Source organism: Carassius carassius, chromosome 12 (genome assembly GCF_963082965.1).
Source record: "Carassius carassius chromosome 12, fCarCar2.1, whole genome shotgun sequence".
In the NCBI taxonomy this organism is placed as follows: domain Eukaryota; kingdom Metazoa; phylum Chordata; class Actinopteri; order Cypriniformes; family Cyprinidae; genus Carassius; species Carassius carassius.
The window spans coordinates 5,297,949-5,324,751 of NC_081766.1; the positions used below are offsets into that span (position 1 = coordinate 5,297,949).

At 36.9% G+C, this 26,803-nt stretch overlaps 1 protein-coding gene across 1 annotated transcript in view; it reads right to left on the bottom strand.

The window, feature by feature from the left end:
• Positions 1–26,234, bottom strand: part of LOC132154536 (secretogranin-2b-like) — a 209,893-nt gene extending 183,659 nt beyond the window's left edge. The window contains exon 1 of the mRNA XM_059563130.1: positions 26,228–26,234. The gene's annotated coding sequence lies outside the window, so the exon portion shown is untranslated. The remainder of the gene's footprint in view (positions 1–26,227) is intronic.
• Between the last annotated feature and the right edge of the window lie 569 nt (positions 26,235–26,803).

A 26,803-nucleotide genomic window follows, 5' to 3' on the forward strand; every position in this document is an offset into this window, starting at 1 on the left:
CACCAGAATAATGTCAGCAAGCTCATTATTTAAATTTTATTACATGGCACCCAACGGCCCCCTGCTGTCAAAGACCCCCAAAACTATCCAAACACACACTGTGGAAATGCTCACGTACACCAGATGCTTCCTGCCGTGTTCAGTCTCCTCCTGTCAGATACAACCATGAAACCTTGGTGAAGAGAAGATGTGACGTTTGTATTAAGCCCTGGTGTGTGAGTGATGGAGTGCCTTCTTTTCTTCTTCCTCTCAGGCATTCGCTATGAGGTACTGTCATATTCAAATGTGTGTATACGTCATGTGTTTTAACTTTAGATTGCCACAGTGCAACCAAAACACATCTCTCTGAAGGTGGCTCAGATGAATAGGAGTGTTTGAAGAAATATTGTGTTTGGGGAAAAATGTGTTGTGTGTGTTTGTGTGTGTGCGAGCGCTTCATCTCACCTGGCCTATTTCCTCTTCCTAACAACCTGGGAAACAACCTCTCAGGGGAGACAAACTACATCTCATATCACAGGGATTCTCATTTCCTGTCTCTCACTGTTCACTTTACATCCTCACGTTCCCAACCCTTTCCCTTTTCGCTGTTTTTCCTCACCTTTTGCTTCTTTTTGTACTCTGTTTTGCTTTTTTTTTTTATCTCTCACTTTCACAGTCTCCCTCTTTGTTGTTAATTTTTTCCTGACTGTTAAGTGCAATGAATCTTAAGGAACTAGTGATGGTGGGACTATAGACAAGCACCACTGTTTTCAGGCATTTTTTCAAGCTTTAGACAAGCATTTCTGCTTTCCCACTGCAGGAATGAATCCCAGTTTCAGGAACAGTCCACATATGGAACCAGTGTTGTTGTTTTTAACTAAAACCACTAAATACATTAATTGAAATAAAACTGGAATAAAATAACATGAATATTACACCAAAAACATAAAGGGACAGTCTTTCTCGTGTGAAGAACATATGTTGATACCTAAACAGTTTTGGTTTCCATTGACTTGCAGTCAAACAGGTTTGGAATGAAATGTGGGTAAGTGATGACAGAATTTATATATTTTTTTAAATAAAAAATAAATAAAGAAAATTCCTCTGAAGTAAAATAAGTTGTATATAAATGACTATAACTAAAACTGAAAAATAAATGACAGCTAATTAGAAAAAAAACTAATAGAAATCACAAAAGCACATAAAATTACTAAAACCTAAACTAAAATGAAAATATAAAAATAAAATAAAAAAACTAATTGAAAGTATTAATAAATAATTTAAGAGTAAAAAACTCTAGGTCCTCTTTAGCATTTTGAGCAGTTATTTTAGCTGGTCCTTTAGGATAGATATCTATAAAAATGATCTTAATGAGTTTTTAAGTAGTCCTTTTTTGCCTTATTTTCCTGTAATCTCCAGTCTAGACAAAAATATACTTAAATATTAAATATCTTTTTATTTTTACTAAGCAATAAAAGTGACAGTGGCAGTGTGTTTTGTGCACTTCCAATCTACTGCTTTTCTATGACTCACTATCTACAGTGAATAAAAAAAAAAAAACACTACCTTCACATTTTCAAAGCAAAAACATTACCTCTATGAGTCACACTAGTTTTCTTAACAGAAGCTTAAGATAATCACCTATTTTATATCCATATGTGTTATGTCCTTATTTATTTGATTTGCGATGGGATCATCTTTTTTTATATGTTACCCCTTACATATTCCTTTCAGGCACTGTACATAACAAGGAGGTTTGAGAGCTGGTGTTGTTATCAGGGCTGTATCGAACACACTGAGAGAGCTGCTGTCTGCCAGGTTCTGATTGTAAATGTTCTCTCCTCTCATTCGGTCTCTCTCTCTATCTCTCTCTCTCTCTCCTCTGTTCGCCCTTTAAACTGGGATCTGTTATGTGTCTTTCCTATCTCATCTGGAGATAATGCTGTACGGGACAGACACACACACATAGAAACAGCAGGAGAGTGTGTGATCTGTCACCGTCTGCAGTACACTGGCCTGAAGTCATTTTCCACAGATGAGAAAGGGAAGAAAACACAGCTAATGGATGCTGCTTAGTCTGTTACAGTCTGTGTTGTGTGAAAGTCACAACCGTCACTGTATGTCTGGAACAACATGGCTCTCATCAAAACTCTGAGCTGACTATCTAGATAGCAATTTTAAGCAACATATGCATGCTCCAACATATGCAAAGGCTGCTTAAAACTGTATAACATACATATTCTTTTTGGAACAAAAGACCCCAACAGAAAGAGTGCATGCTGAGGAAGTAGCGAGGTAGAATAAGAGAGTGAGATGAAGCAGACATGTCTGCTGTTGCCCTGTGAGGGTATTGGCTGATATCGGCACTGCTGTCGACAGGCTACAATTTCCTGACGACTTCAAAGTCATCAGCTGCAAATGCTGCGCAAATGCGCTGCTTCAGCTTATTGAAACTGCCTGAATTTTAACGAGCAGGGATTCCTATTCCAGCTGCTCTTTACATCCTGTCCTTCTGACCCCGTTACGCCTGTGCTCATGCATTAAATATCTAGTTTTTGAAAATATTAGGTTTTGAAGATGAATTGCTTAGTAAAAATGCTTAAACATAGGTGGAACGAGAAATGGTCTTTAAGCGATGTGGAATACTGCCAAGTATGGTGACCCATACTCAGAATTTGTGCTCTGTATTTAACCCATCCAAAGTGCACACACACAGCAGTGAACACACACACACCGTGACCACCCAGGGAGCAGTTGGGGGTTCGGTGCCTTGCTCAAGGGCACCTCAATAGTGGTATTGCCGGCCCGAGACTCGAACCCACAACCTTAGGGTTAGGAGTCAAACTCTCTAACCTCTAAGCCACAACTTCCCCTTGTTATTTATTAGCTGTAATCATTTTTAATCAGTATTTTTGTCTTATTTTCCAGTAAGATTATTTTCAATTCAATTCAAGTTTATTTGTATAGCGCTTTTTACAATACAAATCGTTACAAAGCAACTTTACAGAAAATTATGTTTCTACAATATTTAGTAGTAGCTAGTAGTTTGTGCACGTTTGACAGGATTTTAGAAAAATAAAAATAATAATAATACAAGACGTAGTCAGCTAGATAATGAACTATCAATATTATTAATTAATAGTAATTATATGATGCAGTCACACATGTAGCAATAATTGTTAGTTCTGTTTGTTGATTCAAGGTTAGGATCATCTGGGGTCCTCTGAGGGTCAGCATCATCTCTTCTCAGGTGTTCTGGATCCAGACTGGAGCTTGTGTAAATCCTAGTTACCCGTGGCAAAACATAGAAACAAAATAGAGACATCATTAGCATAGCTGCTGATCCAACAAAGTAAAATTAGTTTAACCCAAGCTAAAGAATAAAAATGCAGATGCAACTACACTCACAATTTAAGAGATACATTATTCGAATGCTTGGCGAAAGAGATGCGTTTTTAATCTAGATTTAAACAGAGAGAGTGTGTCTGAACCCCGAACATTATCAGGAAGGCTATTCCAGAGTTTGGGAGCCAAATGTGAAAAAGCTCTACCTCCTTTAGTGGACTTTGCTATCCTAGGAACTACCAAAAGTCCAGCGTTTTGTGACCTTAGGGTGCGTGATGGGTTGTAGCGTGGTAGAAGGCTAGTTAGGTACGCAGGAGCTAAACCATTTAGGGCCTTATAGGTAAGTAATGATAATTTGTAACTGATACGGAACTTAATAGGTAGCCAGTGCAGAGACTGTAAAATTGGGGTAATATGATCATATTTTCTTGACCTGGTAAGGACTCTAGCTGCTGCATTTTGGACTACCTGTAGCTTGTTTATTGACGAAGCAGGACAACCACCTAGAAGTGCATTACAGTAGTCCAGTCTAGAGGTCATGAATGCATGAACTAGCTTTTCTGCATCAGAAACAGATAACATGTTTCGTAGCTTGGCAATGTTTCTAAGCTGGAAGAATGCAGTTTTTGTAACATTGGAAATATGATTTTCAAAAGACAAATTGCTGTCCAATATAACACCCAGATTTCTGACTGTAGAGGAAGTAACAGTACATCCGTCTAGCTGCAGATTGTAATCTACAAGATTCTGTGTGGTGTTTTTTGGTCCAATAATTAATATCTCTGTCTTATCCGAATTTAATTGGAGAAAATTATTTGTCATCCAATCTTTTACATTTTTAACACACTCTGTTAGCTTAGATAATTGGGAAGTTTCATCTGGTCTCGTTGAGATATATAGCTGAGTATCATCAGCATAACAGTGGAAGCTAACTCCGTATTTTCTAATAATATTACCAAGGGGCAACATGTATATTGAAAATAGAAGGGGACCTAGGACGGATCCTTGTGGCACTCCATATTTTACTGATGATAAATGAGATGACACCCCATTTAAGTAAACAAAATGGTAGCGATCGGACAGGTAGGATCTAAACCATCTTAGAGCCTGCCCTTGAATACCTGTATAGTTTTGTAATCGATCTATGAGTATGTCATGATCTATGGTGTCGAACGCAGCACTAAGATCAAGTAAGACTAGAAATGAGATGCAGCCTTGATCTGACGCAAGAAGCAGGTCATTTGTAATTTTAACAAGTGCAGTTTCTGTGCTCTGGTGGGGCCTAAAACCTGACTGAAATTCTTCATACAGATCCTTTTTATGCAGGAAGGTGCTCAATTGAGCAGACACAACTTTTTCTAAAATTTTAGACATAAATGGAAGATTTGAAATAGGCCTATAATTTGCCAGTACACTAGGATCTAGTTTTGGTTTCTTAATAAGAGGCTTAATAACCGCCAGCTTGAATGGTTTTGGGACGTGACCTAAAGATAACGACGAGTTAATGATATTGAGAAGCGGTTCTTCGGCTACAGGTAACAGCTCTTTTAGTAATTTAGTGGGTACAGGATCTAATAAACATGTTGTTGGTTTAGATACAGTGATAAGTTTATTTAGCTCTTCCTGTCCTATATTTGTAAAGCACTGCAGTTTATCTTTGGGTGCGATGGATGAAACTGAAGTGTTAGACGCTGTAGAAACTACATTCGCTATTGTATTTCTAATGTTATCTATTTTATCAGTGAAGAAATTCATAAAGTCATTACTATTTAACGTTGGTGGAATATTTGAATCAGGTGGCGTCTGGTAATTTGTTAATTTAGCCACTGTGCTAAATAAAAACCTTGGATTGTTTTGGTTATTTTCAATGAGTTTGTGGATATTCTCTGCCCTAGCAGTTTTTAGAGCCTGTCTATAGCTGGACATACTGTTTTTCCATGCAATTCTAAAAACTTCCAAGTTAGTTTTTCTCTATTTGCGTTCAAGACTACGAGTTACTTTCTTGAGAGAGTGAGTATTACTGTTATACCATGGTACAGTACGTTTTTCTCTAACCTTTTTCAATTTGATGGGGGCAACAGCTTCTAATGTATTAGAGAAAATAGTGCCCATGTTGTCAGTAATTTCGTCTAATTCATGTGTATTTTTGGGAACAAATAGCAGTTGAGATAGATCAGGCAGGTTATTTGCGAATCTGTCTTTGGTGGCTGGAACAATAGTTCTGCCCAGACGGTAACGCTGAGACATATAGTTAATATCAGTTATACGCAGCATGCACGATACAAGGAAATGGTCTGTAATATCATCACTTTGGGGTACAATATCTATAGCAGTAAGATCGATTCCATGCGATATAATTAAATCTAGTGTATGATTAAAACGATGAGTGGGCCCGGTGACATTTTGCTTGACTCCAAAGGAGTTTATTAGGTCAGTAAACGCAAGTCCTAATGTATCATTTGCATTATCAACGTGAATATTAAAATCTCCCATGATTAGCGCCTTATCAACTGTAACTAGAAGGTCTGAGAGGAAATCTGCATATTCTTTTAGGAATTCTGTATACGGCCCTGGTGGTCTATACACAGTAGCCAGAGCAAGAGATACATTAGACTTCTTTTGCATGTCTGACAGTGTAACATTTAGCAGAAGTATTTCAAAAGAGTTAAACCTGTATCCTGTTTTCTGGGTAACATTGAGAATATCACTATATATTGTTGCAACACCTCTGCCACGACCAGTCTGACGGGGCTCATGCTTATAACAGTATAACAGGTGGAGTAGACTCATTTAGACCAAAATAATCATTTGGTTTTAGCCAGGTTTCAGTCAAGCAGAGTACATCAAAACTATTTTCTGTGATCATTTCATTTACAATAACTGCTTTGGGTGTGAGTGATCTAATATTTATGAGCCCAAACTTTAAAAATTGTTTTTGTTCATTTACTTTACATTTTTCTGGTTTAATTACGATAAGATTTTTTCTAGATCCTACATTATATTTTGACCTCACTATTCGGGGAACAGACACAGTCTTAATAGTTTTTACAGCACAAGTACTTTTATCATTTAAGCGGGTGGAACAAAACTCATCATAATGGTTATTAGAGAATTGTCTTACTAGTCACATGGAGCGAAGTGTCCTGGAGATGTTGTCAGAGAGCAGCTCCGCTCCGATTCTGCTGGGGTGTAATCCATCAGCGCGAAACAGCCTAGGACGCTCCCAGAAAAGATTCCAGTTATTAACAAATAGCAGTTTCTGTTCTTTACACCATGACAACAACCATTCATTTAAAGCAAAAAGTCTACTGAACCTTTCGTGTCCTCGTCGATACGTGGGCAGTGGTCATGACACGACGATCGTCGCCGCGGGCGTCGTGCTGCGAACCGTCTCGATCAGGCTGCTGAAGTCCCTCTTCAGCGTCTCCGTCTGCCGCAGCGTGGTGTCGTTAACCCCGGCGTGAAGCACGACCGCTCTGGGGCTCTCGTCGGACTTCAGGATCGCGGGTATCTGCGCAGAAACATCGAGAACACGAGCACCAGGCAAACAATGAGTGTGCACTTTACCTTCGGCTAACGTAGCACTTACGTGTCGGACGAAGGAGTCTCCGATGATCACAGCGTCGCGTCCTGTCTCGCGGATGGGGAGCGAAGCGGTTCCGGATGGAGTTGTCGAAGGCAGGAGGGGGAGAAGTCGTCGCCCGGGACCCGGCTCGCGTCCTCCACTGTGGATGCACCCAGGGTCCATGGTGTCCCGGCGTCGCAGTGAAGGACATCTGGGAAGATCGCGTCCTGGGTGCACCGGGCCTGTGCAGAGAAACACACAGAGTAGACGTGGTGGGACTGTTAGCAGATCGCTGTATACTTACCCCGGACTTGTGAGCGTCAGCCCGGGATGATTCCAGCGCGGCTCTCCGCTCTCTCAGCTGGGCCTGCCTCACCTCCAGGTCGCGAATCTGCTTCTCCACGGCCTCGAGCTCGAGCTGCACAGAGTGGAGACATTCATCCGCCATTAAAGCAAGTAACAGTGAGTACAGCAGTGGTAATGTGTGTGAATAGAGTATTAGCAATGTAAGCGCAGTTAGCTGCAACCACGCCGCTGATGCTAACGGGCTAAAAGCTAATAGCGGACCCGGGAGATCAAAATAAAACTAGTGATAGCGAGGCGCTCTGATTGTTTTTGTTGTAGAACACAATAGAGGATATATTCACACGTTATATAAACGATTATTATTAAAGATTATTTAAATATCTTTGACGCAAGATACATTTGTTTGAGAATAAGCATTTTTATATAGCAGATGCTTTTATTCAAAACAACTTACTCTATATGAAAAAAACAAAAAAAAACAAACACATCTTGTCACAGAGCCAACAATATTCACAATATACAATGCCACATTTATTAGGAAGATAGATTAGGAAACAAGCAGGAGCAGAGGAGAAATGAAGATGATCAGAGAAGGTGAAGGTTTTGAAGAGTGACTTTGTAAAGGAACAGCAATGCGCCACTCGTTCCGTGAAACTGCATATATAGAGAATATATTTTAAATGACATATTTCTGAACTTATGGGAAATATATATTTCTTTCTTTAAGCGTGTATACATTCAGATAAAGTATTTTTATTGGTGAAGTCAATATAAAGAAACTGCTTGTTATTGTGTTGTTACTGGAAGTCAGACGATAGAATAGAATGATAGAATGTGGGTTCCTACTTCTAATTCTCATATTTTTTTTTTGTTAAGTAAAGTTTGAAAAATGAGAACGAAGCCTTCCTAGCATATTTTTAGATATGATAGCAAAGCAAACATGGCAATTACACACTGGGTTGGCATGCTGAGTTGGCTCACTTTGTTTGTTAGCTGCCTTACTGTCTTTCTCTGACAGGCTGCTATGATAATGCTGACACTAAATGCTTCTCTAAATTCTCTTATTTTGTGCATAATACATGCAATGTACAAATGAGGGTCTTTCTTCAGCTCTTCTATTCACTCTCTCACTAGTTTAATTGTCCAACAGTGAGCTGACATGAATTACCATGAACATTTCTGACACTAGGCATTCTGTGCTCAAATTATGTTTAGTACTAATGTAGCAGGTTGATTGGTTGTAATGGTGTCATCACACCCCTTTGGACCAATCAGGACGTAGCTGCGTGCCAGGGCTGGACTGGGACAAAAAATCGGCCCGGGCATTTTTGCCCAGGCCGGCCCACTACATGATCATAAACACCACCCATCTTTGCACGCCCTTAATTATATGCATACCAACTCCTATTCATTAACACCACTAATGCCATGTAATGAGTGAGTATAGGAACGAGTGTGAGTTAACAGATGAAATAAGTCAAAATTTTATATTTATTAATACAGTTGAACTATACTCCACAGCGGTGAATCCTAAAACAAGCTATAAGCGGCTCTGGCATAGCAATACCAGTGTTTCTTACAGGATTTTTGTTAAAACTATGGTGGTGTGTCCTCGGTCCTTCTAGGGGGGTTCGGGGGCATGCCCTCCCATGAGAAAATTTTGTGCATTTTAATGTTAAATTCATTAATCTGGTGCACTTTGAGAGTTCAAAATTAAAAGCTCCAACCCATATTCAGTGTGCAAATTAAACAAAGAAAAATCCAAACTTAGTTAGTTACAGTGTCTATTTACACTACACCTATACATAATAATAGTTATAATATTAATCAAAAGACAGTAATAGCCATATTTTGTAAAACAAATGCACAAAAAAAATAAAGGAAACTTTCTTAATTAGTTGTACCAATTTCTATACTTGAAAGAGATAAGCACATGATCTTTTATTTTGACGCAAACTGCATCAAGCTTTTATTTTGTCGGAGAACATGGTTTACAAACGCCTCTTATTAAATTTCTAGTGAATTGCGGTAGTCGTCAACTATGCAGATGTGGAAATAATCTACACTCATGACATGACTTAAGTGTTTTGAAAGTAGTTATGCTTACCACAGGCTCTACACTTTCTCATCTCTCTCCTGATCCTCCATCCTCACTATCATCATCTGCCACAGGAGCTGATGAAGGTCAGAAAACATATATTTTGACACAGTTTAAAGTGTCTGCTTTAAGGGCCTGGTTCTATTTTTTCACGCTATTTATCTGCACATTCCTTGCGTTTCTTCTCCATCTTTTTTTACAGATACACACTGACACTGCTGCCACTCGTTCACTCGTTTAAAGTTGTGATTGGGCCAGCCCAGTGTCAATCAAGAAAAGAGCCAATGGGCCGCTGATCTACGTGTTTCAAGGGCTGGTCTGTCAGAAAAAAAAACTAACACTGACTTTGACCAATGCATTACACCGGCACAAACCCAGCGCCGCCAATTAAGCAAAACAAAACAAAACGAATGGGCCGCCGATGTACAAATTTTATGGGCCGTTAAAAAAAATAAAAAAAAAATTATGAGTATGAGATATATCGGCCCAAAAAGCACGTCGACCCACCGGGCAAATGCCCGGTATGCCCAATGGCCAGTCCAGCCATGCTGCGTGCTATATGGGCAGAGGGTGAGCGCTCGTGACACTACGTTGTTGTTGTTAGAGGCGCACTTCCGCTACGGGTCCTCTCGTGTTCGTGGGGCAGTCGTGGCTATTGGACAGTGTTTTTCCTGTCATAAACCCGGCCTTTTCCTGCAACGGAACCGGATCGCGTTGTGCTGCTGGTAGGTTGAATCCGTTTCCTTTTTAAACATTTGTATGACCTGAGTTTAATGGGCTGCTGTATTGTAGGCTTCGCGTAGCTGTTTTAACGATACGATCGGTGTATATTGCCTATAGATGTGCAGCTCCCTGATAGGTATGTATGTGAGCCGGCATTGCGTATGATTTGTTGATTTGTTTATGTACGTCAGGACGGTGAAGCACGTATTGACGCCGGGTATCTGCACGGGTCCCGTCCTTCGCGCCCCGCTGCTGTTTTGTCTCTACGGAGTGTTTTGTTGCAATTAATTTGTGTTCAACAATGGACTGTTAACGGGGAAAGCTATTTGAGCCCCCTCGGGGTTCTGAATGCATTGACGCACTTTACAGCGCGGGACTCGACGCGCAATTGGGCGTTCGACCTGTTTGTATTTATTGACTGTTACACAGAAGATAACTTTGCCTTCCTGAGACCCGCGTGTTTATTAATGTGTATGTGCGTGTATGTATGTGTTTGTGAGGTTTTTGTTGTTTAATTACTGATTGAGTGACGTTTGATTAGTTTATATTTACTTTTGATTTAAGTGTTTATAAAGAAGATTTTCTTTGTTACTGTTTCCGTTAATTTATGGTTTCTTGTTTAATTCTTTAAATTTACTTTATTGTTGATTTATTCTTTTTTTTATATATATATATTCTTTATTAATTGAATGTTTTTCTTTTAGTGCTGAGTGCCAGAAGTGGTGGTGTCTCCTCCTGTGTGCTGTGTTTTCCCCTTTTTGGTGTATTGAGTTTGGTTATTTTTTTGTGTGTGCTTATGTGTGATCAGGGAATCCTTAACCCCTGAGATCCCAAACCTTTGACCCGGTTCCCTCCACTGGTAAGGCCTCAGCACTTCCCTTTTTCTTTATTCCCTTTATTTAGTGTGAATGGTATTTTATTTTGCTATTCATTTTAATGGTATAAATAAAATTATTGTTGTTTTACTGGAACTACGTCTCTGGCTTCGTGCATGAATCGAACCTGTGTGTTTCTTTTTGTAAATTTGGAGGTTTAATTATCCAATTAATTTAACTCTACTTCTCGGGGTGAAACTCCCTGGGTGGCGTAGTCAGTCTGCTTAGTGCCACTCGCCACACTAACAAATACAAATAAAATATAGATTTTTTTTTTTACTTTTGTTTTGCCAAGGTAATTTTCATAGTTTGAATTTTATACATTCTAAATACAATTACATAACATTTTAAGCCTTGATATTTATTTTTTTAATTGTAATATGCTATTTATTTCAAACGTAATTCACGTTTCCTTGCTTTAGATCTTTCTGAAATCATTCTAATATGCTAATTTGGTGCACTAGAACCATTATTATTAATGTTGAAAATATTTGTGCTGCTTAATTTTTTTTTGTGAAAACAATTCCAGAATTTTTTAATAAGTAGAAAGCATTTATTTAAAATATAAATCTCTAGTAACATTCTACATCTTTATACCAAAATGATGAAGGCATTGTGAACATTTTCAAAAACCGTTTTAATGTGACCTTCAGTTAACAAAAAAGAAGGAAAATCTAATTAAAACCAATCCCTGGAATGTAAAAGAGGCTGCAGTTGAAGAAATGCTCTTTTAATACTATATTGCCGTGTTTGTTGCATATAAAGAGTGCATTCAGAATCAGATTATTTCATGGCTCCAACCAATTAACTTAATTTTATGTTTTTAGTTTTCTAAACTCATCTGCTTTGTTTGCTTTCTGTGTCATCAGAAATATATTTTTTGTTGTTTTAGCAAGGTCGGAGGAATTGCATAAAAGCGTCTGCTATCATAGTTAATTTGCTCTTATTAGAAAGAGCTTGGGATTTGTGTTTGTGTATCCGCGCTTGGGCAATGTGTTGACATACCCTGAGGTTGGATCTCTGCACGTGGCATATTTTGGGCATTATGAGCCTCCACAGGGCTCAGGTGTGCTCTCAATAACCAATTAAAATCCTGCAGAGAGAGAACCAATCAGGCATCTTTCAATGTGCTTCTATCCTCCAGTGCCAAAGTGCCTGTACCTCTCTTGTCTGCCCACACACCATGGACATATACTCCTCACACGCTCCAGGACACCACCAGGTACAGGTGTGGATGTGGTCAGAAATGGACACTGGATCCTGGAACCAACAGAAGAGCCCCGGAGGGTTTTAATATTTAAAAAAATGTCTGGCCCTGTAGTTTGGAGAGGAAACAGGAGTTAGATCACATCCAAGAGGAAGAGGAAAAACTGAGATTCATAAATGCAAGTAGAATAGTTTAGTGTAACATTCCTGAACAAATGTTCTCGGTTTCTTTTTTCATTGACAAGTAACATTGGTTTGTAATGTTACAATGGTGAGTTCTGTAGTGTTTTGTTGAATATGTAAAAACATACATCTACAGTATAAGCTATACTGTCCACGTTGTTAAATGTATTTTATTTCTAACATTAAAGGGGTCATATAATGCTTTTTAAAAAGATTGTTATTTTGTGTATTTGGCGTAACAGAATATGCTGACATGCTTTAATGTTCAAACACATTATTTTTCAAATACTGTACATTATTGTAGGTCCTCTATGCCCCACCTCTCTCAAACGTGTAGTTTTCTACAAAATCCCAACTGACCCAGTACATTGTTTTTGGCTGAACACTGCAAGCACTCGTCGGAAATGTAACACCCCTTTCCATAATTGCGAGCTTCATCTTCCAAAATAAATGTGAAGACAGTTAATAATGTCCTTAGTTTTACCATCAGTTCAAGCCGGAAAGGGGAACATAATCATGTGACAGACACAGTGATGAAGCTCATATGTGTTTGCAGAACACGAGCCACAGACAGTTAAGACACACACACACACACACACACACACACAAACAAACACGCGATGCGCAAAACTCCACATTTGAACATTCAGTAGCAAATACTTAAATTAATAACAAAACATTGTCACAAAAACTAATAACAAAACATTGTCGTAGAAAAGTCATAATTACCTCCTCTCATAGGTTCACAAAACGGTTGTTCATAAAATGCTTTGCTGTTCTGTTGTAAGTAATCCTAAAGATTCCTAAATGCATCTACTTTCAGAAGGCCAAATAAAGTGCTTTTGCTTTGGCCTAGATACACACAGCATCTCCCTGACATGACTGACAATATTTATACATTGTTTCAGCTTTATTTTAAATGAACGATTTTTAATAATTTTAGTTTTAGCTAACAATAACAATAATGATTTTATTCTTCAGGGTCTAATTGGATCATGAGAAGTGTGAAACAGAATAAAGTCAGACTTAATGCAAGTTTGGCCATCTTTAACGGCACCCCACTGAAATCTTTAGTACTGTTGGTGATTCTGGTGAAAGGAAAGTGGTTGCAGAAGCCATTTGCTCCTATCATTGAAATTTCATTAATTCAATTTAAATTTATGCATTTAGCAGAGGCTTTTATCCAAAGTGACTTACAGTGCATTCAGGCTAACAATTTTTACCTAACATGTGTTCCCTGGGAATCAAACCCCCAACCTTACGCTGCTAAACACAATGCTCTACCACTTGAGCCACAGGAATGTGAGTCGAGCTCTCCCTTTTACTCAACCATACATAAACCTAAAGTGTTTGGAATGTTATATGGGATAAAGGGAATGATATACATACTATATGCTGCTTTTGTTTATTTCATTCTAGAGTTATCCCTTATCTTCTTTTTATAACATCACTCCATCACTTGCTTGACAGGTGGTTTACTAACAATCCTTGCCCCCGCTTGAACCTGTTACTGATTCACAGCATACAAGAGACTGTGCCCAGTCCACCTGATCTGCCCGCTGGCGCCAGGCCCGTGACCCGCTCCGGTATCCCACTGTACACAGACATGCTGTGGAGGAGAGCATTTATCACACACTGTAGTCATCAATCAAAACACTCTTCACTGCAGGTACACAACCATTAGAAATGACTGCCAGTCATAGACACATGTAGATCTGCTCCACTGCTGAAACCATCAGCTTGATTTTATTCTTCTTAACATTTCTGTCATTAATACTTTGTTACAGACAGATTGAAAATGGCAACTTTGAATCTGATAAGCTTTATAAAAGTGGGTTTAGTTTCAGGATTTTGCCTGGAGTGTGGAGAATTTCTCTTTTTCCATTTTAAAGATCATTCCATCATGAGTTATAAATGCATGATGATGGGAAAAATCAACAAGAATTTGTGCTTGAATTAAAAAGTAGAAAACTAAATAGATATATGTTAAAATGAACTACATTGCTGTTAAAAAAATTGGGGTTTGTAAGATTTTGTAATGTTTTTTTCGGAAGCCTCTGGACTGCACACCTTGAAAGCAATTATATAAACAAAATATTATTATAATTTAAAATAACTTTTTTTAAATTTTATTTTTATATATTTTAAAATGTAATTTATTCCTCTGATGGCAAAGCTGAATTTTCAGCATCATTACTCATTCAGTATTCAGTGTCACATGATCCTTCAGAAATCACCTAATATGCTGATTTGGTGCAAAGAAACATGTCTTATTATAAGTATTGCTTAATATTTTTATGGAAACAAGGGTTCTCTACTGCCTGTTATCAACTAAAAATAAAACTGAAAGCATAAAAAAGCATATTCATTATGTGAAATACAAGAAACTACTAAAAGTACAAAAAAGAAAAAGAAAAATACTAACATGTTTAACTAAAACTAAAACGAGAACAGAAAATATAAATCTAAAATATAATTCTAAATATTAGAAAAAACTGAAACGGTATATCACTGATATTAGAATATGTTAATAAAAACAACATTTATAGCATTATAAATGTACTGTCACTTTAATGCATCCTTGCTGAATAAAAACAGAAAAGTGCATAAAAAATTAGCATTCCTGTAGCTTAAACTGTATAGCATAAGGGAATAACTGAACTGATAAAACGTAGACGTTGAACGCTTTGCAAGTCTGAGATGTGTATAGTCTATTCTGAAAGATCCAATCATGTTAAAAGTCATTACACGAGGCCAGTTGTCAGGGATCATTTTAAGGCTTTTCCTCATTGATCCTGTTGTCCAACTCTGTATCGGTTCAACACATCAATGTGAGTAAACGCATGATGAGGAAAAGATTGAGCCGGGAGAGGAAGCCTCCACAGCAGACAAAGCCATCATAATGTTGCAGTTGCAGGCATAAAAGACTGTCTTAATGACAGAGAGCCGCTGTTCAATTCAAGCCGAAGAGCGGACAGCCTACCAATGGAGAAGAGAAGATAGAAAAAGAGTGAAAGGAAGAGTGGCAAAGAGAGGAGAGACTGAGGTGTCTAAAGTTCGAAATGCCAATGGTGAAATATACCCGTGAAATATTAACCACCGGTTTTGGATATTGAGCGTCAACCTAGCAGGGGTGAAACTCCTGTAGCAGCATGCTGTGACTCACGCAGCCACTCTATGGACTCTTGCATAGGGGCATTCTTCAATAAATAACTAGAATCATAAATTGCATAAGAATAGAAGCTAGTCTGGAATAGATTTGGGCCCAAAGTCTAGCTGTGTTTTTGACAGCTCTATTAACCTGTGAGATTTGTGTTCAGTTGCTGATTCTTTAGTTCTATACTGTTGCCATCTCCATTCTTGACAAGCAGGGTTGCCCCAATACCATTTTGTGTAGACATCTTTATTTCCAGAGAAGAAACAAGTATTGTTGTGGAGTCTGTGAAGTGTGTTTCTTTAAAAAATAAAGTGAACAGAAGAACCCGTCTAGAAGAGCAGATTCTAGGAACAGTATAGTTTTTGCATGAATGAATATTGGCAGTGACCTTATGTCAAAGACATATCCAATATCTCCAGTCCACTGACGTTGACATTTTCATGGCGTTTATTTGTGTGGCAAAGCTTATGCATCATTTATGCATCAAATGCTGTGTTTGTCTTGTACCTGACACTGAGACCAGAACCTAACCAGCATAAACTAGACTAAGCAAGTCTGTTCTTTTCTATTTTTTTTTCTGCTTCACATACTGTGATGCATCACATGGAGAAACATGCTAATATCTCACCAGCTCAGGCTGCAGGTGACCTACCAAATCACTGAACTGGATTCCCATTTTTCCTCATTCTCTTGCTCTGACTTTCTCAGAATGATCGATGGTTATCTTCTTGTGAAAAGAAAGGGAAAAGGCACAGCATCAAGCTCTTTCATTCTCCATCACTGACACCTTTTCATTAGCTGACAGCAGCTGGAACACAGACATCTTTTTCCTGTCGGTTTGATGCTCTCTGCTCCACTAATCACTACTGAAAGGGGACACAAAGATGGAAAATTGGGGTTTTACCTTAACAGATGTATGAATTGCTCAGACTCTCACGCTGACACTCCTTTTCTTTTTCTTCTCCTCTCAGCTGTCTGTCTTTTAGCATGAGGCATTCAGTTTATTTAAATGATGGAGTCCCAGTGCCCGGCTCGCTTCATCTGTGTGTTTGTGTCCATCTGTCAGTCTGTACATCTTTCAGTCCTGTCACACTCTATCTTTCCAGGTGTGTGTGCACATTGTAGAACTCTCCAAAAGGCTCCTTGTTTGGTAAAATAAATAAATGATGAACAGGATGGAGGTGGAAAGCATAACGAATACTGTCAGCAAAAAAAAAAAAATATCCAATTTGAGGCGACGCGTAGAGTCTGGTGGCTGAAAGTGGTGAATGTCTCTTTCTTTTCCTTAGTATCTATTTTTTATTTGACTGTGAAGTATAACCAATGCATTACAAAACACATTACCAGAGCTTTATTCTCTTCTCTCAACCTCAGCATGTCTGGTATTAATTCTGCTGCCAGCTCGCTAACACATTTGGAGCAAATAATATAAACAGCGGGTGGATGGTACTATTAGAAATGAAAGAAACCAAAAGGATGAACAATAGAACTTTATGGAAAATATGATTTAATCTGCAAATTTAAGTAAAAAAGTAATTTATAATATAAATATTATACTATTAAACATTTTGTGTAATAAAGAAAGTCCATTCTGGTCCATAAAAGTTTATTAAATATAATTAAACATAAATACAGATTTACAAAGTAATCTGCAAGATCTCTATAAAGACTTTTTAAACAAAAGGACATTTAAAGGTTACTCAAGTCAGAATTTGTCTCTCATTATGCTATAGTATTATCAAATTATCCGGTTTGGTTTTTAATCAACTTGTTTTGTTTCAGTTAACACAGGTTTTGTATTTCCCTTTGGAAAGGATTGATCCTAGGCCTAGACTCAAGTTTTTTAATGAGCATTACCAAAATTATCCAATAATGCTTTTTTCTCCAAAAAAACTTCTAATGTAGCATAATGAAAGATTTATGAGAAATTTGTAATAGACCGGACATTTTTCACCAACAGTCGAGAAGCAACATAATATAATTGCTACATAGAAAAACAGAGTTCAAGATCCCTAGATCTGTAATTTTGTACTCTGTAAAAAAAAAAAAAAACGGAATCATCACAAGTTTGTTATTGCTGTCTAAAGTTTTCCTGATTTGCTTTGCTGAATCAAGGAAACTCTTCAAACCACTGAAGTATTAATTAGGACTAATGATTTTGGGGTTTGAATGCATCACTAAAGTCACTGTGGGATTCTTCTATGTTCAGTGTTTTTTTTTCTTCTTGTCATTAAAAGCTGTAATTTTCACATACCCAGTGATTTTACTTTCAGTATGCCACAGCACTTCCCGCTCTGTTGAACGTTGCCTGATCAGAATCAGTGATGAACCTCCTATCAAACCTATGATCCATCTGTTCCATTGAAGGGTATTTTTTTCAGATGGTGACTGTATGCTGTATTCGTTTAGTGTGATGAATTTGCTGGAAACCCTGCAGTGCTGCATCCAACTGCTGCTGCACTGCAGAACCGAAAACTGCAATGCCATCCATGTTGCCGTGGCGATGGCAGGGGTTACGCCGTGTTGAAATGAGAAGCTGGAATCAAGATGGAGAAGGTAATAAGCAAAAGAGTCCCTGCTGTAATGACCAGGTTAAAACATGAACCATGGATTTCCTTGCTGGTCCTAACCTCATTTACGTGTGGACCAACACAGCCAGACTTCTTCCCAGCAGTACTTTATGAAGCAGATAAACCAGCATGGTCTTTCTGATGAAGATGGTTGTCTAAAACGTGATGCAAACCAGGTAACAGCACAAACTTTGCCTGATTATAATGGCTAATATTCTACAAACATTGCTCAGAATTTTCACAAAACCAGAAAAAAATTAAAATAAAATGGATAGTCCATCCAAGATGTTCCATCATAATTTACTCCCCTCATTTCAAGTCCCATTGAATTCCATAGTTTGGACAAAAATATACTATGGAAGTCAATGAGACCGTAACCAACATTCTTCAAAATATCTTCTAATTTGTTCCACATACAAAAGAAATGCAAATAGTTTTGGAACTGTATGAGGGTGAGTAAATGACGACAGAATTAAAAAATAAATAATTGTTGGACTATCCTTTAGTTTTTAGTTTTTATTTTTTGTAAATGTTCTTAAACATAAGTGTTAGATGAGTACAAGACCCAATGGATTTCTAGAGCATGTTGTTATGGCTGGAATATAATGTATGATTTTCCCCCCGATTTACAGTCTGTACAAGCTGATACCAGAGGCCGAAAGTCATCCAGTTTCAGGGTTGCCAGGTCTGTGTTAAAAAACCAGGCTAACTGATTCTCAAAAATAGCCCAATCGCATACTGGGGAAACTATAAAAGCTATTAAAATGCCTTCAAAATTGCTCTTAAATCGCATTCTGTGGGTTAAGAGCTCCTTCAAGGGGGTTCCACCTCAGTAGAAATTGAGTTTTAGGAGACTAAGAGTTAACTCACCAGAGGTGAGTAGTAATGAATTACATTTACTTAGTAACATTTACTTGAGTACATTTTTTGGGTAACTAATAGTTTTGGAGTATATTTAAAGATGGGTAGTTTTACTCTTACTTAAGTACATTTTTGGGGAAAAATCTGTACTTTTACTTCTTTACTGTAAGCGACGCTCCACCCGTTACTTTTTCATAATGCAATAAAAGTTATAAATGCTTCAGTTTATTCCAAACACAGCGTCTACATTTCTCTGGGCAATGAGCGATGCCCTTTCGCGAATGATTCATTCTTTTGAGTCAATTCTGTTCAATGGCTTGATCAAACCAGTTGGCAAACCAGTGAATTGGTTCGTGAATCAGTTTGAATGATTCGTTCAGTTCCCTCCCGCGCGCTCTGAGTCGTCTGAAGCGGTTCTCACTCAGAGTTGTAACAAAGTTTAAGAACATCAAGAGCGTTGAAGACGTGGCTTTGGATCTGCACTGAATTGAAAGTTGAACATTGTATAATATGGGTAGGCTCCCAATAGTTAGCTTCAGACTATGATTGCATCCAATCTGAGAATATCAAAACATGTTTGATATTTGAATCTGTTCAGATTTGACAACTTTTATAGAAATGTAATGAATTTATTCCATCTTTTAATTTTACCGGACAAGTAGTGCTTAGCTGTGTGTATAAAGCACAATTTCCAATTTGTCTATTATACAGTTTATAAATATAATAATTATTGCAGCACATTTAATGTCTGGATTGTGAATGGAATACAGTGCACAAAAGTGTTGGATCTATTTAGGTTTATTTATTTTTTCCACACTTACCTCTGCTCTTCCTCATGTCCTTGTCCTAATTTAGTATTTCCACTCCCTGATCTAATGTGGCTTATAGCCTATAAATTGTCTTATGTAAAGTTGTTGCATTAGAGCAGCGGTGATACAGTTTACCATGACCTTCCCTTTTGATCCAGTATGTTCCTTCCAAACAGTTTCCCCCAGAATCCGCTGCATTTCTCTCTGCGTGTTTCTTCTTTTCTCTCCCCTCCAGCTAAAATCCTTTCATCTTGGACTTGTTTTGCCTTTTCACACTCTGGCAGACTGCAGTGGTAAATTTTTGTATTGCAAATGAAACTGTCACGCTTCACAGATATGCAGGCAATTACCAGCCAACACAGACTCTGTCTTTAAGGCTTTTCATGAAGTATTTGAAAGACAATGAGAATAGTTGAATCACAGGACAGAGATGAAACTCTCCCTTCTGCTCTTTCCGAGAGGACACTTTGAAGTATTTGGATATAATATTCTTCTCTGAAGATAGTTATTAAGGACACTTGTGCTGTTCTTGTCGTAATAGAACTAGTGAATGTATGTCAGGAGCTCTAATGTAATATGTCTGGCTCCAAATGGAAACACTGCAGCCTGTCATATTAACTGGGCTAAATATAGCAAAAGCAAAATACAATAACTGTTGATTCCATTTAATATTTTCATATTTAATATTTACTGCTTATAGAACAGTGTTTTTTTTTCAGGTCTTTTAATGCATTTCAGCATGTGGCGTACAAGAACCAGAATTTTGTGTGTTCCTTAATCACTCCATTCTGGAATGAAATAATTACACATGTAAAAAGAAATGTACAAAATGATTGTTACTATTATTCCTAGACACTATAGAACTACTAACGAGATGCTTTCAACCAGCATGTGACTGATTTATGTTTCAGAGATTAATATGCAATAAGTCCTACACACATTCATTCTGTGAGATGAAATGTATTTTTATCCTTATGTGTTCATGTGTTATGTGAACACTTTTAGTGAAGTATGCACATGATAACACTCTGTAAACATCGGTTTATGGCAGGCGTGGTGAGTCAAGATGACATGTGCAAAGCTATTGATTTAGGATAGTATGTTTGTATGAAGGGGAGCCTGCTTTTGATATCAATGTGGAGAAATGTACCATGCAACAACAATTTTGTAATATTTTTTTGTGCTCATGGATGATTGCTCATTGTGATGTAACCAGGTACATCTCCAGGGCAAACTCATATTCTATGACCGATTCATTTGGTGACTTTTTTGTACTTCCATATTTATTCATTTTAAACAAACAAACATAATTTTGTTGATGATTCTTTATGATTCTTTAACTGAATCCAAATATTCTTTCCAAAAAAAAGTTTATTTTACAATTTAACCTTTTCCCTAGCCTGGGAAAACCCAGACTACTTCCGGCGAATTTCAATTCTCTCTACAGAATAGTCTGGCAAAGAGGACTATCTAGCTCGTTTCTGTGCCGCCGAAATCGCGGCACCAATCAGAAACGTTGAGGCGGGGTTTACACGATGACGACAGCGCAGCGACGGTAAAGCAGATTTTGTACATTACAAAGATGGATGCTGCAGAGGAACATTCGTTCGAAACTGCTATCGCGTCTGTTTTAAGTGATTTAAACTTTAACTTTGCGTTAAAACCCGAGCAAAGAACAACACTTGAAGCCTTCATATCTAAAAAAGATGTTATCGCTGTCTTACCGACTGGATTCGCTCTGCATACGTCATCTCCTTCATCGCACTGATTGGTTTTAGGTCTATCCAATTACGCCCAGAGGCATTTGAACGAGGTCCGTCGGTGACGCCCCTTTAGAAACGAGACGTCTAATAGGCTTTGCCAGACCCTAACTCAGTTTCAACTGAAAAGGGTCTGGTTTTAACCAGGCTACCTTTTCCCTACAATTCTGAGAAAAAAAGTTATTATTTATATTTATATTTTGAGATATAAACTCAGAAGTCACAGAATTCCTGTTCAACTCACAATTCCATTTTCTCTCTCTCTCTCTCTCTCTCTCTCTCTCTCTCTCTCTCTCTCTCTGAAGAACACCTCACAACCCCCCACCCCCACCCCGGAATTTAAAAAAAATGAAAAAGGTAATTGCAACTTTTTATTTTCTGATAGTGTTTATATTATAACTCAGACTTTTTTCCCCCCTCAGAATTATTTATATCTCACAATAAAAGTTCAGAAGAAAAAGGTCACAATTATTATTATTATTCCCTGTTGGAAACAAGCTTCCATATTATACATATTCTTCCATAAAATACATATTCTAAAGAAAGGACACCAGCTATCTTATACATTTGGGATAGTTCACTCAGAAATTACATTTCTGTCATCATTTACTCATCCTCATGTTGTTCCAAACCAGAAAGACTTTTTTTTTCTGCAGAACACAAAAGAACGATATCTTGAGCCATGTTTCTAAACAGTTTTGGTGCCCATTATCTTCCAATCTGCAAGCCAAAAACAGAAAATTTTCAGTAGATCTTCTTTTATGTTCTACATTATAGAGTAAGCCATATGATATGAAAGCAGTTAAATGGCTCTGATGCATCAGCAGTGATCAGCTCTCATCACTAACGAAGGGAGTGAGTTTGACAGCGATATATAGGGTAGTAAAAACCCACAAGCCCTCAGTCAAAAGACAAACCTGCTTGATAAATGAAACCAGACAGGTTAATGCTCCAACGGCCCATAATTTCTCTTCTAGTTTACTCATTTTCAAATACTATAAAGCTTAATGTAGTTCTCCTTCACCATGCCAGCTGGTTAAATATTACATGTGGAACTAGGCCACTTTACAGACAGAGTTTTTTTAGGCGGTGAATTACTGCAGGATAATACAGGCTTGTAAAGTGTCGATACATATGTGGATGTAACAAATCACAGACAGAAACGAGATAAAAATCTCATTCATTTTCTCCATAGGGAAACTGATTTTAGCAATAAAGAATAAACCTTTTAAGTCAAACTTAGTGCTGTGAGATTTAGTGATGATATATGACCCTGTAGACGCCAAGTCAAATTTTTTTTGTAATTTCGCGCGTAGAAATGCACTACTCAAAATAATAAATTTCCCTATCCAGATGGTTTATGTTAATCATGTGACTCACATTTTGTCACCAATTCACTGTTAGGCAGGTCAAGGATTTTTATTTTTTTTATTTTTATGAAATCATTTTGTTCACTTTATTTTTTCAAATCAGTAGCTTGACAGTCATTTAGATTACAAGAAGTTTATAATTTGTGAAACTGTGCAGCGTACACAGCAATCTCAATTTACATAATTCCAACATTACAGTAAATTACCAAACAAAGGATACTTCATTTTACTGTGGTTATAACTACTCACATACTAAACAAGCAAATAATCTCTATATCATTCAGACTTCTTCAAAACTAGGAAAGATGGCACCACAGTGATGTTCTGATGGTACAGCAACATTTCTCTTGTGAGACTGGACTGCAATATTCCTCTTTCTTTTGTCTGTTTTTAATAATTCATTCCCACATATCATACTCATTCCTCAAGGTGAGCTACGTAATCTCTGTCAAATCACATAATGCAAACAAAGTATGTGTACATAAATCGCCGTGTACTTGTTCAATGCCTCCGGCTCGTTGCACTGCAATCTCTTTCCATAATGCTTTATTGACATTAGGCTGAGGTGATTGTTTCATGTATATATATTGCACCTGGGAAGTGTACTACGTCTAAGCTGTGGACAAATAAATAATGCTGACCTAATGTTTGATCACTTCCCTGCAACCGAATGCTATGTTTGCTTAGCTACAGTCTGGCATATGTATACTGTAATGAAGGAGGACATCAATCAGATTCTACATCAAGAAGATAACCGAGAGACACATAGCTTTGTTTATTTATATGAATTAAAGCAGAAAGATACCAGGACAGATAGATGGATGATCAAGATGGATGTTTCAGCATGATGGGGTTGTTTTCTGCGAGATAAACATGAACAATTCCAATTTTCCTTTGGCTAAAAAAAATAAATTAAAAAAATAATAAAAATAAGCAATGTAAACATTACATTACATTACATTGACATTTTACAACTGTTCTATTTTTAGCATGTTGATTCATCTTAGCAACTCTTTTAAATCGCTTCACCAAAAACAAGTTGATCACTGATCTGAAACTACTTATGATAGCATTTAAAAGTTTGGGATCAGTAAAATTGTATTCAGAATGGATGCATTAAAATGATCAAAAGTGATGGTACAAAAATTTATAATGTTTAAAAGACTAATTCAAATATTTTGAATTAGTTCACCAAAAAGATTAATTTGAAAAAGACTGATTCAGAATTTGTTTTGATTATGATGGATTTATTCAATGGTTTTGGTGAACTATTCCTTTCCAGTGAAGCCAATAGCAGAGAGTCAGGACAGACTCTATGAGAACAACATGCCACTGTGAGATGCTTTTATTTCATTGATGACCGGAAATAAAGTGTCCAGAAAGGTCTAGCAAAAGTCCAGGGGGTTTGAATCAAATGTGGCGTGTCATGCCGGGTAAGAGAAGGTCAGATTGTGATAGGCCCAGAGGTTGAAGGCCAGGTGGTTATTGGTGGACTTTATTTGGATCTTGAGGACACATCGTTCATTCACAAGGGAAATGGGTTCCCTGCTGCTGTGATTTATGGAAGAGGTGATGAGGTGCTGCTAGCAGCAGGATCCCATTATTGTGGTTTTGCTTTTAGTACTGGCTCCCAATATATCAATGGATGTAACAAAATTACTTTAAGTTTATCATAAACTAAAATTATTATTATTATAAGTTGTAAACAGTGTTGTTATATTAACTAACCTGTAATAATATCTATCTATCTATCTATCTATCTATCTATCTATCTATCTATCTATCTATCTATCTATCTATCTATCTATCTATCTATCTATCTATCTATATAGAAATATATATATATATATTAGATAACCATTAGATTATTAGATGCATTTAAATGAAAATCAGAAATGTTAAAATAAAATTATATATATATATATATATATATATATATATATATATATATATATATATATATATATATATATATACACGAGCTAAATATAATAAAGTTAATGAAAATTATGAAAAAGCATATAACATATGTGGCTCAGTGGTAGAGCATTGCATTAGAAGTGCAAAAGGTCATGGGTTCAATTCCCAGGGAACACACATGCTGATAAAAAAAAAAAAAGGAAAAATGTATGAATGCGCAGTAAGTTTCTTTGGATAAAAGTGATTGCTAAATGCATAAATATAACACTTGACATTAAATAAAATGATATAAACTGTAAAAATAAATTGCATGAATATGACCTAGCAAAATGTAAATATGTTGTCAAAAGACAAGAATTATGATTAAACTAAATTTAAAAAGTGTTTAAAATTAACACTGGAGGGAAGGTGGATGAATCTTCCTTTACACATGTATATTGTTAACAGTGTGTTGCAGTATATTATCTGTTCCTCATGATACTGACAATGAGGTTTTGATTCTGTAATATAAAGCTTCATTGTAATCTTTTTTTTTAATCCTCAGAGCTCCAAGCAAAATTACAGTGATCCAAAGATCTGCTACAGGATATAACATTCCCACACCACCCTTGGAACTCGAGGACAATAACGGTGAGGTTTTACGGACACGTTCAGTAATAGAAATATTGATGTAACACTCTATGCTTTCATTTTGGTGTGCTGTTCCTCAGGGTAAAACTCAAGGCTAGCAAAATCCTAATACGATTTTACAAAATATTAGAACATAAACGGCAGCCATTTTATTCATGAAGTTTTGAGCTGTATCCTGCAAGTGGGGAAATTTACACTTCTCTTTTTAATTCATTTTCTAGCTCTGGCTCCCCCCCTCACACACACACACACACACACACACACACACACACACACACACACACACACACACACACACACACACACACACACACACACATTTGTACTCAGAGAGAGAACTGAATCACATCCCATAGACCGAGGATGCATTCACCTTCATATGCACAGGGCCATATTTTCTCTTGAAGCAGAAATATTTTTATTCAGAAAAGAAAATGGGAGTTAATGCCACGACAGAAGGAAGATGGCAAGACAAAGAAAGCATTTAAGAGAGTTTTCAGAATAGCTTTGTTTTCCGGTAACTAGCTATAGCTTGAAAAGAGCTTGTATTTTGTCACATTACACTGTGCATGAAGCCTTACATCTGTTTGATGTGATGCAAAAGTCAAACACACAAGTCCAGTTGATTTTAGTGAATCAGTTCATTTGGACAATTTATTTCAATGAGCTGTTTGAATTAAGATCAACAGATTTATTTGAATGCAGAAGTTTCTCAAGTCTTCTTTTCTGCATGGGTAGATATATAGTTAAACACTCCTCATCGCTGTGTTTTTGACATATATGTAAAAAATACATATATTCTAAATTAAACATGCAATTTGTTGATGTTGTTGTTTTTTCAGTTTTGACACTAATTGAGATCCCCATTGCCTTTTGTGTAGAGAAATGCTGATCTGATCAATTATGTTCCCTACTTTTTAACATTCTTGAAAGTAGTCTGTTACAAATCAAGGCTATAGTTATTTGATAATATATATATATATTGTAAAATATAAAATATATATATTTTTCAATTGGTTTAAAATTACATTAATTCCTGTGATGCTAAATATAATGCTAAATATTCAGCATCATTACTCCAGTCAAATGATCCTTCAGAAATCCTTAAAATATGTTGATTTGCTGAAATGTCAAGAAACATTTCTTACTATTATTAGTGTTAAAAACATTTGTGCAGATTAATATTTTTTTTGGAAACCATGATACTTTTTTTTCATGGTACATGGTACTTTAACTATAAAGTTAAAAAGAAGATTCAAGATTTTAGATTTTTATTTGTCACATACACAATTATATAGAGCATATATAACCAGCAGTGAAATGTGAGTCAGGTCTGCTCCATGGACAGTGCAATTAATAAAGAATACAACACAGATGAAAATATACATAAATATAGCGATGAAAGAATGAAATAAAAGTAAACAATAAAAATATAAGAATAAGATA